At 40.6% G+C, this 16,563-nt stretch overlaps 1 pseudogene; it reads right to left on the minus strand.

Moving 5' to 3' along the window:
* Positions 1–820: 820 nt before the first annotated feature.
* The window catches only part of LOC122655661, a 61,336-nt pseudogene continuing 45,593 nt past the window's right edge, over positions 821–16,563 (minus strand).

Below are 16,563 nucleotides of genomic sequence, written 5' to 3' on the forward strand. Positions count from 1 at the left end.
TCCAGTCATCACTGTGCTCCCATGCTTGACAATATTCGTAAGAGGCTCCAGCTTTGGAAAGGCAAACTCCTTTCCTATGCGGGCAGATTGGAATGTGTCAAGTCTGTTCTCCAAGAATCTTACATCTATTGGACTAGCATTTTCGGTATCCCCAAAGCCATAATCAAGGCTATGGAGCACCTCTTCTGCGCTTTTCTTTGGAAAGGGTCTGATTCCTCCAAATTCCTTCATCCCTCTAGCTGGAAGTCTATTTGCCTCCCCAAGTCGGAAGGAGGTCTGGGTATCCGCCGCATCTGTGATTCCAACACAGCAGGTATCCTCAAGCTGATTTGGAAAATCTCTTCCCGCCAGGAATCCATATGGGTCAATTGGGTCTACTCCCATCTTCTCAAAACTGACTCTATTTGGACTGTCAAGATCCCTTCGGATTGCTCTTGGATCTGGCGCAAAATCTTCCTGCTCAGGCCTCTTGCCCTCTGTGGCACCTCTGCCTCCATTGCTGATGGCTCCTCCATTTCTCTCTGGCTTGATCCTTGGCATCCGCTTGGAGTTCTTTATAACCATCTTGGCCCCAGGGCGATCTATTCTTCAGGTCTCCCTAAAGATTCTCCCCTCTCCAGCCTCATCGTCTTTGGGTCCTGGGTTCCCCCTCCTTCCCTTAACCCCGCTACCATCTCTTTGTTCTGGCAGTCCCTCCCCCCCCCCTTCCCCCACCCGAGTTGATAAGATCATTTGGCTCCCCTCCCCCATTGGCTCCTTCTCTGCCTCCTCAGCCTGGAACTCTGTTCGTGATCCCAGCCCCACCGTCCCCTGGCACAATCTAACCTGGTTCAAGGGCCACATCCCTCGCCATAGCTTTATTGCCTAGAGATCCCTTAGACTTTGCCTTCCTACCCAAGCTTTCCTTTTGCACCGCAACATCCCTGTTTCCCCTTCTTGCGCCCTTTGTTGGAATGGTCATGAGGATATAGCCCATCTTTTCTTTGCCTGCCCCTTCTCCTCCACCATCTGGAAAAAGGCCCTTTCCTCCATTTGGCACCAAAGTAGAGGATCTATGGACTTTGATCGAGAATGGCGCTGGCTGAACAAAACTTTCTCAGGTACCTCAGTCTGTGACACTTTAGGTAAGCTGGTCTTCTGTGCTGCTATCTTTCACATCTGGATGGAGCGGAACCTTAGGAGATGGACTTCCAACTCCCGATCCTTTGATCAGATTTGGAAGGCCATCTCCTTTGATGTCTCTTCTAAAATCACCTGCGGCCACATCCGTCGTATTTTGGATTCCCCAAGGAACAGGCATATTGTGGTCTCCTGGGGTCTTGATTTGTCTATTTTGAGGCCTCCCTCCTCTGTGTAGGCTGGCTGCACCCCCCCCCTTTCTTTTCCCTTTGTATATCCCCCCCTCTCTTTCTTTCCTGCCCCCTCCTGGGGTATGGTAATATATTTATTCATCCAAAAAAAAAAAAGCACCACTTATCCCACTAGGAGTGGATCTAGCAGTACAGAAAAAGGATAGCATGTATACCCCTCTAAAGACTAAAGAGAAAAAAGGCAACAAATAAAATGACAGATGAAACAATGACCGCGCCAGAAGACAATTGAGATCTGTACACTCACCCCATCCTTTACGGGCGGAGGAAAAGCAACTGCCGTAGTTTGCAAATCTTCCAATTCTAGCAGAGTATTCAATATTTCATAATACAAGATATCTGACATCTGTTGAAAAATAATTTCAGTTGAGGATTGAGCCATTCAGAGGTTACCAAAAATGGAAGGAAATGAAAACCCCAAAACAGAATCAGGTTCCAGGTTGAGGACCTATTTCACCGCTGCAGCCCAGCATGTCTGCTAAACTATTCCCATCCCAGTACACAACTGGTCGGGAATATGGCTGTTGAGTCGAACAATCATGGGATGTGAGCTTAATTCTGGATGGATATACCGAACCAAGTTTGGCAGCAACTCTTTCGACAATATAACCATGTGTGTCAAATTTTGACCTAACAATTTCACAAGGAGAAAAAGGAATGAATGAGAGAGTTTTATACTGAAACAAGTTCTCGAACAGTTCAAAACAATAGTAAAATCAAAAGAAATATTCACTGATACTTACAGCACGAGAGTAAACTCATCATTCTCTGGTTTCTCTATACATCGGAAATGAACCTCCTTTAAATCATCAAAGTATGCAAAGTCACAACTTTAGATATTCAGAATGAAATAATAAAAGAAAACAAGAAATACGTAATAAGATAGAAAAAACAAAGTCGTTAAAGAGTGAACATTTGACTATTCTACCACTTGAAAGCAACAAGCTTCATGACATCAGTGCCATAAATTGTTCCTGACATTAAGCTAACAAGAAAGCCTAAACCAGAATAACCTATCAAGCACAATTGATAAAATAACTTGAAGTGGGCCAGGATTGCCACCTATAATATTCCTGGGGATCTCAAAGTCCTTTACACTTCAACAAATAGTTAAAGATTTTGATATTTTCTAAAGACCGGCGTACTTTCAGGCCACTTTTTTTTTTCTTCCAATGAATAACAGATTTTACAGATATGCAAGAGGAAAGCTGCACAACCATAAAGTAAAACAATAAGATAAAGGACAACAGGCGACAGACACCCATCCTCAAGAAGAGATTACAGTAATGGGAACTCTCCAAAACACCATACAGTTTTCCTGGGTTGTACACATCTGCTGGAAGACATTCAAATGAGATGCATGGATCTCCAAGGACCACCTCACATGCAGTTCAGCCATTTATGAGTAGGGGGAACCACCATCAGGCATCAAGAATAGTATCCACACAGAAGTCTCTGAACCATCATTGCCACCTCCAGCTCTGCAGTAATAGTAAAATATTCTCATTTTGGTTCCTAAAGACCACATCTTATTCCTGTTGGCTCAGTGTAGCCAAAGACCTGACATCAAAGTTTATGTGAAAAGCATTGGGAGGGGGAGAAACCCAACATCTGGATAAGAGCATGAGCCCCGATAGAGGTTAAGCCATATACTTATTAACAAAAGAAGCAATTGATGGGAATCCCATGAAAGTCCTCCAGGAAACACAAAATCTAGCTGTTCTCATGACAGTAATAAGTTGCATCCCAACAGGATCTGTTCCATCCTCTAAACATCCTTTCTAAATAATCCAAATGCCAACAAGAGACAAAGAGCCAAAGCAGCTTTCCTCTCATCCTAGAGGGAACCAATAGCCAAAATCCCACATTTTACCGCAAAGAATTCTGTCACACCCTAGATTCTTTAGTTGATCCCAAATTCACACAGAGATGACACAAAAGCGTAAGAGGTGCTGCAGACATCAGAAACTCAAATTCCACTAGTTATTTTTCAACACAATGATGTAATCTTGGCTACACTACGATGCTTTTGAAGAACCACACAATAGTTCAAATTTGGCAACTACAGGATGTGATAATCAAATAAAACCTTCTTCCACATAACACTGAACAACTTTTACTGTTTAACCTCAAGAAATGTAGAATGTTATTTTATGATATAATATACCACTGAATTAGCAATTACTTTTTAAACTAACCTCACCGAAGAATGCCATCTATGATATAAATGTTATCTTGGCTACATTACGATGCTTTCAAAGAACCACCCAGTAGTTCAAATTTGGCAACTACAGCCAACAGGATGTCATAATCATATAAAGCATGCTTGCGCATGACACTGAAGAACTTTTACTCTTCAACCTCACAAACTGTAGAATGTTGATTTATGATATAAATACCACTGAATTAGCTAGTACTGTTTAACCTAACCTCACTGTAGAAAGCCATTTATAATACAATTTACAATCAGAGTTCACCAATGCCTTCTTCCTCTAACAACAATAACTGCTAATGCCACTATTAACTCAACTAATATTACCAGTAGTACATAATTTTCTGCCAAATGTTGTTTTTAACAAATATGACAAGTGAATGCTTCTAAATAGTTAATATAGACTCAACACTTATTCAGATGGCAGAAAAGGCATACCTGGCAACTATGTACATATCTCAAAAATGATTCAATGTCAGGGTATAGGTGTTGTCCATAACCCATAAAAGCAGAAAACTTCTGAAAACAAATAATGTCCCCATCTTTAATCTGTAAACAAAGGAAACAAATTACCTTAATCAGCAAAGAAAATGCAAGCAACAAAAAATAATACAATAGTAAATACCTGGCTATATCGAAAAGTGCCTTCCTTGCCAATCTGTTTACACTGGACAATAGGCTCAAACTTAATTTCCTGGTCAGCACAAAAGCATGGGCATGAAACTTATATAAATAACGAATTCCTGATGTATGGTATAACCAAAGAGGAGTTCTCCAAAAAAGTCACCAAAAAAAAAAAAAAACCATAATTTCGATGGGATATGGAAAAAAGAAAATTACAATAGAAGACAAGAGATGAACCTCAAAAAGTACAATTTCTTCCTCAGGGTTAAAGCCAACCATATTATTTAGTTTTTGGTAGGAAATCCACAGGTTTATCAGTATCCTTAACTAAAAGCCATCCAACATACCTGACAAAATTAAATAAATTAAAATCAATCAGCTATGATCTACCCAAAAAGATGTCTTGAGAAGAAACAGTGGGAGGGCAAGAAACAGTAGGCACCGGATCTGTTTTTTCTCTGGCTCATATAACTTAAAGAAAACGAGAATATCATCTTTTGTCTTGGGACGCAGAACCTATATGACATTAGAGAAAAGCATTGAGATTGCAAAAATACACGACTCAAGCAAGTTTGACAATGTATTAAAAGAGGTTACTGGCCCATGCTCCTCTTCCAAGAATAATTTAAGTTCTTCATTATGCTCTTTATTCGAAATCTCCCTCAACTGTCCAACCTACAAGGAAGGTTGCAAAAATTATACCATACATGTCTTCCATGTTCTACGCAGCAATAACTTTAGAGAACCAACCACCCTGTTTATATAAACGCCTAAACAAGAACCCAGATCTTAAATTATAAAACAACTAATGGGGTTCCAAAAATACTTTTGACGGGAAAATTGTGGTTCTGACAATAATTTCAACCCTCCAATAAAATTTATGGGAACGTGCTCTGTTCGGGAGCACGCCCTTGCGTCCAGACACAGAGGGGAGTGAAAATGACTACGGCGCCCTTCATTGTCAATGCTCACATTTTTTGAATGATATGAGACATAATTGGCAAGAAAAACAAGTAAATTATGCACATAGAATTGAATAATTATTTAAGAAATAGTCAAAGACAAAAAGTTTCTACTACAAACCACAAGATACAATAAAGTGTTCACAATGCATATTACATAGACACCCAACCTAAGTACAATGAATAATACACAAGTCATAGACACCTTACTAGTTACCACCCTAGTCTTCCACGTCTTAACTCCCAAGTCCTAACAATACAATACTATGACTCTATGAATACTTGAGATTCTCGAAATATTCGAAATTTCACCGAGATTTCCCTTTGATTCTCAAAATATTCGAAATCTCGGCCCCATCAACAAAAACCAAGATGACAATTACTGTGTAATATCACTTTGAATCTAAAGTGGAGCAAGAGGTCACCCACCACCTTTTTCTTCAATAGAGAGCACCAAAAAGTAAAGCAATGCATCTATGGCTGGTTCATGATAATTTATTATAGGAGGGAAAAGCAGCAAGAAATAAAACAATACACTTACTGCTAGATTCATGATAACTTCAGGATATAGATGCTGAAAACTAAGAAAACAACAGTTGAAGTACATACAGATAGTTCTTTTTCCTGACAAGTCAATGGCCTGCTTGGACGATACGTATTGTTTTCACGCTTAGCCCACAGCCAAAAGCGCTGTTTCTCCACCGGAATGCCAAACATTATAGCAACTTCTTCCTGTAAACCACTGCAATAGTTAGACAAACAGAACTCAAGGAAAAATAAGAACTTGATAATGGCAAGTTCTCTGCATGTATGAAACAGACCCCGGTACCACACATCACAAAGGCTGTCTATGATTGGATTTCTATTTCAATTCAGATTGGTTTATTAAAATAAGTCAACAAATAGATTTTGGTCAAGAAATTTAAATTGTGAGGTTGCATCAATTGAAAATAATTAAAGAATAAGAATTCAACCAAAGAGAGCCTTGTTAAAATGAACATTTTTTCATGCACCGATTAAGTTAACAAAAAATAAGGGCAAACAGAAAAAAGCAAAGAGGATCAACATAAGAAGATAAATAAATAAATGAAACCAATAACTCCCCAACAGCACCAAAATAATGATTCATATGAAAAGTGGGCCCCTTTGCTAAAGTGTACAAGTAATACCAATTGCAAAGATTGACAGCGAAATTGCACCGCATGAAAACCAGTTCCCCACCCACATAAGCTAGGAACTCTAAAAGATAAACCTTGGGGAAAATTTTCTATCCTTAGGGATTTTGAGGAAAAAATTCCACCTCGGGAATTCTCTCTTTATCACTTTAAAAATGTAAACCTTGAGATTTTAAGGAATACGTTAATCCTTCAATCTAAAAGTAGATAGCCATTACGGAAGCATTCAACACTAATAGCTCAATCGATAAAAAATTATATATCATCATCTATATAGGAAGAGGGAAAGTTCCTAACTACACCTTTGGAGGGAGGACGTTATTTTCAATAAAAGATAGCGAGGATGATAATCAAAGATGCCAAATGGCATCCTAGACAGCACCCGAAAAGGGTAAAGTTAGTGCCACCACCCTTGAAATGAACTATATTCCAGTAAGTAGATTCCCATCAGATAATACCACTTCATTCTTTCCAGACCCAGAAAATCAAAATGCGGCCAATAAAGAAAATTTAAAAAAAAAAGGGCTTACCCAATGCACGAGGCACCCGCCACTGCGGGGTCTGGGGAGGGTCATAATGTACGCAGCCTTACCCCTCCTTTCACAGAGAGGCTGTTTCCAGACTCGAATCTGTGACCACTTGGTCACGATGAAGCAACCTTACAGTAAAGAAGATTACCATATAACAGTATTTTATAAACAATTTACTCTGTGAAATTTGAAAGCGAAAGTCCCTCTACATCAGCCCCGTTTTGGAAGTGCCTCCTAAATGTTCCACCATTTTTCAAAGCTCTATTTTGACACTTTGCAAGATCCAATTGGGCCGAAACATGACATATGAAATGAGCCCCAGGGGTCTACCTCCCTCCACAATATTTGAGCCCCTTCTAATCTGCCACATGGCAGATTTCAAGGGCCATTTTGCTGAGGCTTCCTAAGTGAACCATCCGGGACACCTTTACCCTATTAATATTTACAAGTCCTAAGATCACCAAAGCTGGAGTTTTTTGTAATAAATACCACTTTTGATGGAAATACGTTACCCTCTATGGAGTTTTTTGGAATAAATACCACTTTTAAAGGCTTTTCAGTTTCCAAACGAGAAACTGTTTGCGAATGAATTTTTATTGTATCAAATATACAGCACTTCAGGTGTAACGACAAGAGAAAATGCCGCTAGCCTGAATCCTAAGGTGAACAGCTACCCCAAACACTATTTGAGACAGGAAGGCAGCGGCACAAGGGCAAAGCCACCTGAGATCAGGTGGTGGAAACAGAAGGGCAATGATTACCAAATTGGAAAGTGTACCTATCCAAAGCAAGTAGACTAACCTCGGATAAGAATACAACAACAACAACAAACTCAGCCTTATCCCAACTTAATGGGGTCGGCTACATGGATCCAAACGCAATAAAAGAAAACTAAGTTCTAGCAGGGGATGCAATATGAAAGAAGAAATAGAAACTGAGGAAAGATACAATATGACACTAGCTACAAAATGGAAAGTGAAAAATGACAAGTGAAAGATGAAAGATAGTAAGAGGAAAGAAGCCCAACCCAGCATTACAAGAGAATTTCAGCTAAATGGGGTCTGCTATCTAGATTCTTGCCCTCCAATAGGTCCTATCCAAAGTCATACTAGGTACAAGACTTAGGCTATGCATGTCCTTCCTCACTACTTCTCCTATGGTCTTTTTAGACTTGCCCCTAGCTCTTTTAGCTCCTTCAATCGGGATCATATCACTCCTCCTTACTGGGGCATCCCTAGGCCTCCGTTGAATATGGCCAAACCACCTTAAGTGACTCTCTCGGAGCTTGACATTGATCGGGGCAACTCCCACATCCGCTCTAATACGATCGTTATGTACTTTATCCTTCCTTGTTTTACCACACATCCATCTTAACATCCTCATCTCTACTACACAAAGCTTATCAATATCGCACTTCTTAACTGCCCAGCATTCTGCCCCATACATCATAGCCAGTCGTACCACAATTCTATAGAACTTCCCTTTAAGCTTTTAAAGGAATAAGTCGGTCACACAGCACTCCAGACGTACCTCTCCACTTCATCCATCCCACTTTAATTCTCTGGGAAACATCATCCTCTAATCTCTATGCCACCTTCTTTACTTATGATTGATCCCAGATATCTAAAATAGTCACTTTGTGGTATATCTCTATCCTCAATTTGAACCATATCAGTATCCATCACAGTGTTACTAAAATTACACATCATATGCTCCGTCTTTGTTCTACTAATCTTAAAGCCTCTTGTTTCCAATGTTGACCTCCAAAGCTCTAATTTAGAGTTAATCCCTTCATTTTGTCTCATCCACCAAAACGATATCATTAGCGAAGAGCATACACCACAGGATCTCATCTTGAATGTCCTTCATTAAATCGTCCATGATGAACGCAAAAATATAAGGGCTTAAGGCTGATCCCTAGTGTAACCCAATCGTAATTGGGAATTCCTTTCCCTGACCTCCCACAGATCTCTCACTAGTCACCACGCCCGCATACATATCTTTTATAACATCCACATATTTGATAGAAACTCCTCTCTCACTAGGACACGCTGGATTAAATCTCTAGGAACTCGGTCATAAGCTTTCTCCATGTCCATAAAGACCATATGGAGATCCTTCTTGCTTTCTCTATATCTTTCCATGAGCCTCCTTAATAAGTAGATGGCTTCTGTCGTGGATCTACCTGACATAAAGCCGAACTGGTTTACCGAGATATGAGTCTCTCTTCTTAAACGGGCTTCAATAATCTTCTCCCATAGTTTCATAGTGTGACTCATAAGCTTAATGCTTCTATAGTTGTTGCAACTTTGGATATCACCTTTGTTTTTGCAGATTGGGACAACAGTGCTTCTCCGCCATTCATCTGGCATCTTCCTTGTATTCAAAATTCTGTTAAATAGTTTAGTTAACCAAGAAACCCCACAATCTCCAAGGGTTTTCCACACTTCTATTGGAATCTCATCTGGGCCTGGGGTCTTGCCTGCTTTCATCTTTCTTAAGGCTTCTTTAATTTCCGCCACACTAAACTTTCTTATGTGTCTATGACTTGTGGCGTCTTGCTAAAAACTCTAATCATCTAGATCATTTCTACTCGACCTATCTCCATTTAGTAGGTCACAGATATACTCATCCCATCTCTTCACAATGTCCTCATCTCTCACCAACACTCTTCCATCAGCACTCTTGATGCACCTCACCTAATCAAAATCTCTACTCTTCCTTTCTCTCATCTTAGCTATGTTATAAATAGCTTTTTCTCCTTCTTTAGTGCTTAGGTTAGTATAAAGATCCTCATAATTCTTCGCCTTAGCCAACCTCACAATCTTCCTAGCTTCGTTTCTTGCATCATTATATTTCTTTTTATCGTCTGTTTCTTTAGTCCTTTACCAAGTCTTAAAACACTCTTTCTTGGTCTTAATGGCTGCTTGGACCTCATCATTCCACCACCAAGTCTCCCTAAGGGCCTGACGACAACCCTTCGCTTCCCCTAGCACATCTTTGGCCGCCCTCTTAATACATATCATCTCATTCCACATCACATTGGTGTCTCCCTCAAAGTTCCAGTTTCCTTGTTTGACTACTATATCAATAAAAGTCCTTAGAGACTCCCCCTTTAATCTCCACCACCTTATCTTAGGGTACTTAGGTTCCTTCCTCCTACTCTTCTGTGCACCGAGGTACATATCCAAGACCACCAGTCTATGTTGGGTGGTTAAGCTCTCCCCAGGGATGACCTTACAGTCCTTATACAACGTTCTATCTATCCTTCTTGTAAGGAAGAAGTCTATTTGACTGGCATGGTTCCCACTTTTATAGGTAACTAAGTATTCCTCTCTTTTTTCAAAGAAGGTGTTCAAAATGGAAAGATCATAAGCTACCGCAAAGTCTAGGATTAAGGTCCCTTCCTCGTTCCTCTCCCCAACACCAAAACCTCCATGGACTCCTTCATAACCTCTACGATCACTCCCAACATGTCCGTTCAAGTCCCCTCCAATGATAATTGATTCATCCTGGCCAAAACTAAGGGTGTCAATTTGGGACCGGAACCGGGAACCGTCCCAATACCGTCCCGCTAAAACCCGGTACCGTACCGTCCCATTAGTAAATGGGACGGTACTGGTATCTGATTTTGGTACCGAATGATAAATGGGACGGGACGGTTCTGGGACGGGATTCCCAACGGTACCAGTACCGAAATACATAGTACTATATCTCGCGATATATCGGTATCTCGGGCCTACCGAGATATCCGAAATATCCGAGATATCGCGAAATATGCCCGAAATATAGCATTTTTTCTGCAATATTTCAGGGGTCCATCTCGGGGGGTATTTGGCCATATCTAGGCCTGAAACTTCATGGACAGCCTTATTCAAGCTTAATAAACACATTTAAACCATAAAATTGTAAAAATGTGAATTCAAATTGGTGTTTTGGGCTTACACCCTTGATTGACATACGGTCGCCGACCCTAATGGATAAATAGTTAAATATACATAGATTAATGAAATCACAACTTAAGTTACAAATTACAAGTGCTAAACTGCTAATAGTAGTTGCTGTGCCTCCCTGGATCAATCCCACTCATGCCTCGCTGGAGTTGACGTCCATTGCTCTCTGTTTGAAGGACATATGTGGACCACGGTATAGAATCAGAGAAGAAACGAGTGTAGTCATCTACAAGTGTCACGTAAATGGAATCATCAACATACTGTAGGTAACCTATCCTAAGATAGAAACTAGGGTTACCAATCGATCCAGTCCGTGAAGAAGATGATCCACTGTGATATGATGTTGGCGCCGGCGCAAGAGGCGGGCATTGGCTGCATGTATGGCTGGTGAGGTTGGTAGCTAGGTCCGCTAGGGTATGCAAAGATGTTATCTACAAAAGATGGTCCAGTATGTCCCTGGGACTGGGACTGGTAGTCATAGTCCCCTACCCCACTAAACTGCCCATATGATGATGATCCATATCCATATCCACCGTCAGGTTGTGATGCACCATAATCCGATGCCAATGGAGTGGCATGTGCGTCAAAAGATGGGGCACGCCAATGTCCAGTCGGTCCTCCCCCTCTATCACCCATACTCAAACCACCAACAGAGCTAGATAGGTTATCAATGTCCATGTGATCAGGTTGCAATTGTGTTTGTCGACCCCTACGCTTCCTGTTGTATGTATGTAGGGGGCCTCTCGAGGGTGGGGGTGCGGGTACGTGCTCCGTGGTCCGATATCTTGTGTGGCATGATCAAACCGTGTCTCTCCAGGTGAATCGGAGTGGCTCTACAGTGTCGTATCCTGGGCCTCCTGGCCTACCACATAACGCTCTCGCATGCCGTCAAATTCTTCACCAAGATCACCACCACCAACATCACCAGATACCACCACCAAGATACCATACCACCACCAGATCACCATCATCACCATCATCATCATTCGAGGACTTGACCAGTCTTCATCATCAAGCAACATTGCCACCGTGGGCGGAATGGTATGGGTGAGGCTTCCTCGCATGTATCCGACCTCGTCGCCCATATACTCGCCCACATCGCACCAATCTCGGTTATCATGGGGTCGGGCCTACCTCCCTCCTCATCCAACACTCGGCTCACTCTATCCTCACCCATCCACAATGGGGTCCTCATCGTCTGAGTCAACTTGAAAGATGTCAGCTAGATCAATGGTGCCCCTCTGTCCCTCATGTCCCATGAGTATGTGTTGCAGTTTCAGCCTCAAGTTGTAGTGCACATACACCATGTCAGATAAACGTTGAGACCCCAATCTGTTGCGCCTCTTGGAGTGGATGAGTGCAAAGGTACTCCAGTTCCTCTCATAACCAGATGTAGAACATGTTTGGGCAAGGACTTTAATTGCTATTCTTCTTAAGTTTTCAGCCGATTCCCCATATAATACCCACCATTCAGCTGCATTACAAGTTTACAACAAAAAAGACGTGTCAAATGTTGTTTCAACTTTCAACTTTCAAATTTCAATACATATGTAATTTAAAACTTAAAAGAATTACCAGATCACCACGTGCTCGCCTCAGTATCGCACCTCGGTTCCAAAACTTCCTAATGCATCCCTAAATACCTTGATCTACACCCACTGTGGAAAATTAGTAAGTACTTCTTCACTACTTATTTGAAAGCATCAATAAGTTGAGTTTCCAAATGAACTCACTTCATTGTTGCAAATTGCTTGTAGTGCACCATCTGGCTCCAACTTCTTCACTACTTGTTTCACAGCATCAATAAGTTGAGTTTCCAACCCAAGCCTATTGTTATATTGATACTTAGGGTTCAAGTAGTATGCTGAAATATGACATATAGAATAGAGGTATTGTCAAATGCATAGGTAATTAGAAAATAATAATACTATGAATTAGTAAACATAAAACAAATTTACTCACCTGACCTTATGCGGTGGATGCATAAGTTGATTCTCCCAATGAGCATTTATGATATCTAAGAAGTGTTTGCTACTGCGAGGAACCACACTATAGACACTATCTTTCATCAAGTCTATTGCAGCATATAGGACTGGCATGGTTGGGCCCTTCAGAGCGGAGTCAGCAACATGTAGAACTTTAACTACTGGCTCTAAAACTTTCACCACTTTGCTTAGTTTGGTCCAGAAGTCCTCAGATGACATCGTTGTTTGTGTTTCCCTCCCATTTGCAGTCTTGGAACCCTTCCATTCAAACCACTCCTCGAAGCAAACATGCTTCTCACCGCCTTCTTTGTCTCAATGCTTTTGAGAGCAATGTAGTTGGTGGCAAATCTTGTGATGCCAGCCCTAACCAAGTCACCCCCACATTTTTCCCTCAATAGATTGAGTGCATAGGAGTGGTTGTATACAAAGTTGGTGACTTGTCTTGCACTTTCAACCACAGTCTTCACCAACTTTAACTTTCCCATATCTTTTAGCATTAAGTCAATGCAATGGGCTGCACAAGGAGTCCGGAAGAGCCGGTACTTACTATTGTTCATCATCTTCTCACCGCCACTTGAAGTTACTTCCATCGTCTTACAATCCGGACAACATTCTCAATACCCACATCTTTTTCCACTACTTCCTTTAACAATCAGAATATATTTTGCATCCATTATCTCTTTGGATGCATCCACGATTGAGGAACACTGTCCTCCCATCACAATAAACCATGAAATTGATGATGGACTTTCTTGTAGGCCCAATCCATCCATCTGCCATTATACTCACCCCATATATCTCCCACATATTCCTCATCTCACTAATGTACTCATCAATCTCACTCTTTTGTTGAGGTAGATAAACATTCATTACCTCATATGGGGTGGGGCCCTTGAATCCTGGGCCAGCCTCTGCAATGGTATCTATCATGGTATCATAATGGGGGCCTTGTGCAGTGTTTGTTGGGATGGTATGGTATAGCATCCACTTAGCTATTGATTCTTTAACCAATCCCTTCATCCCCTTCCATGCTCCTTTGATTCTGGGTTGACTGCTTCCTTTCTTCTTATGCAATTTAGGATCAGATGTTGATGGTGGTACTGGTACTGATAGAGGTGTTGGGGTTACCCTCACACTTTGTGATCTTTTAAAAGGATTCAAGTTCTAGGACCTCCGGCGCCAGCTCCTCCACTACCCCCTACTCTTTGTCTCTGCGATCATCTTGAAAACTTCCTCTACTCCTTGAAACAGTCCGCCTAAAATCCCTAGCCTCCTCTGCTGTTTGTATGTCATCAGGTACTGCAATGTCATCATCAGAGGAGGAGGAGGAGGAGTCATCATCATTGTATCGTCTTCCTCCTCCCATCGAACTCCTCACTGTATCCTCAAGTTGTTCTCTTATCCTTTGCTTGTCAGCCTTCCTCTTCTTTCTTCCCCTCAAACTATCACCAATCTCCCTGGCTACTTCAGTAGGGACCATATGACAACCTACAACATCTTTAGATCCTCCAGTCAGATGTTGTTTAAGTCTACTGGACCCACCTCCCATAAATTGCATGTGACAATAGTTACATATAGATTTTCTCTTATCCCCATCAATGGGAGTACCATGTAACCATACAATGTCACCCCTATGGTGGCTGGCTGGTCTCTCTTGTTCCCTCTGTTCTCTTTGTTCCCTTCGCCCCCTTTGTTGACTACTTTTCCCCACCTTTTGCTTACCCTTCGCACGTTGTCTATCACGATCCGCCATAATGATACTTGTTTACTGCAATGTAAGTAACACAAATAATTAAAAAACTTAATGTAGATGCACTTCAATTGACACTTTTAGATTACTAATACACTTGTATAGTTATTTAATATTTTTCCCCTAACCCTTATATTTTTCACATAATTAAAACAAATTTTTTATATATAATGTTAATATAAGTATTGACCTAACACAACAAAACCAAAAATTAGTAAACATTATATACATGTAATGCATCTCAAAACATATAGAAATAACTTTCATATTTTTTCATTATTTTTTAAACTTAAAACTCATATTTTTCCTTATTTATTTCTGTTTTTTTAATTTTTTATATATTTTTCTTAATTTTCAAAAATTAAAAGAATTATTTAAGAGCAGAAAAATAAATCCGACACTGTGAAGCCGTAGATCGGCCATTGGTGTCTAACATATATTTAATTCATTACCATCTAAGTCATATTACCCCTAATTATTTCCTATTTTAGTTGTAGGAAAATGAATTTTTAAAACTAGAACAAAAATAAAAAAAATACACATGGGAAAAAAATTTCGACACCGTGAGGCTGTAGATCGGCCTCCGGTGTCTAACATATATTAATATCATCAACATCCAACAACATTTGTACAAAGTTTTTTTTAAAAAAATAGTTTTAGAGAAATATAATTTACCTTAAATAATGAAAATAGGTTTGGATGATGAGCTTAGATGACCCTCCGACGTCTTCCGCGACGAGGAGCTTCAACAATGCTTGGATGAGGCTTGGAAGGGAGGAAGAAAAGCAAAAATGAGGAAGAAGAGAGAAAATTTGATTTTACAGCTCTCGGTCGAAATATCGACCAAGAGTGCGAAATATGGAATTATAATGCCCTTAGTGTGACACTATTTGTCACTTTTACAATATCTCGCGATATATCGTGAGATCTCGCGATATATCGTGAGATCCACGATATATCGTGAGATCCACGATATATCGTCGAAATATCACGATATATCGACGAGATATGGTATTTTTATGTTTCGGAAGTGTTTCGTATCTCGGACATATCGAGATTCACGAAATATGGCGATATATCACCGATATTTCGCGAGATTTTATACCATGCCGAAATACCAATAAGGTACCAGAATGGTACCAGACATACTAGTACCGTTTAAAAAAGAAAAAATATATAAGATCTTTTTTTTTTGGGGAGAAAAAATAGGGTATAAGAATTATATTTATGATGCATTAGGGACGGGACAGCCACAGCTCTTGAAGTCTCGCCTCTCAAAATCCTGGTTCGGTGCTACTCTCTCTTCCTGCAAGCAACTTCATGTACCAAGTTTTTCTTTTTTCCACTCAGTAGTACCATGTGACAGTAACATGTGTGATAATAAGGTTTTGTTTGGGAAATCAAAGAGGAAAACACAATCGGATTTTCCCATTAGGAACAATTAAACTTCTTCCTTTTTCTACAGTCCCTAGAACCGTTTAGGAACCGGTACCGTCCCGTCCCGCTAGTAATCGGGACTGGGATCTAGGTTTGGTCCCGTTAAGTAAATGGGACGGTATTGGGATTGACACTTTTGGTACTGGTACCGGTACCGTCCCGTCCCAAGTACCGGGAACCGTCCCAATTGACACCCTTAGCCAAAACCCTGCATTAGATCATCCATGAGTTCCCAAAAAAGGCGCTTACAACTTTCATCCAGTCCTACTTGGGGTGCATAAGCGCAAAAAATATTGACAATCTCTTTCTCCAATACTAGTTTGATGGCCATAATCCTGTCTCCCAGTCTTTTGACCTCTAATACATCGTTCTTTAGATCTTTGTCTACTATTATGCCCACACCACTTCTATTACTGTGGTTTCCTGAATACCAAAGTTTGAAGTCATCCAACATCTTAGCTTTGTTTCCCTTCCATCTAGTCTCTTGGATGCAAGCGATATTAATCCTTCGTCTCTTCATGACATCCACCAATTCCAGACTCTTACCTGTTAAGGATCCAATGTT

Source organism: Telopea speciosissima, chromosome 1 (genome assembly GCF_018873765.1).
Source record: "Telopea speciosissima isolate NSW1024214 ecotype Mountain lineage chromosome 1, Tspe_v1, whole genome shotgun sequence".
Classification (NCBI taxonomy): domain Eukaryota; kingdom Viridiplantae; phylum Streptophyta; class Magnoliopsida; order Proteales; family Proteaceae; genus Telopea; species Telopea speciosissima.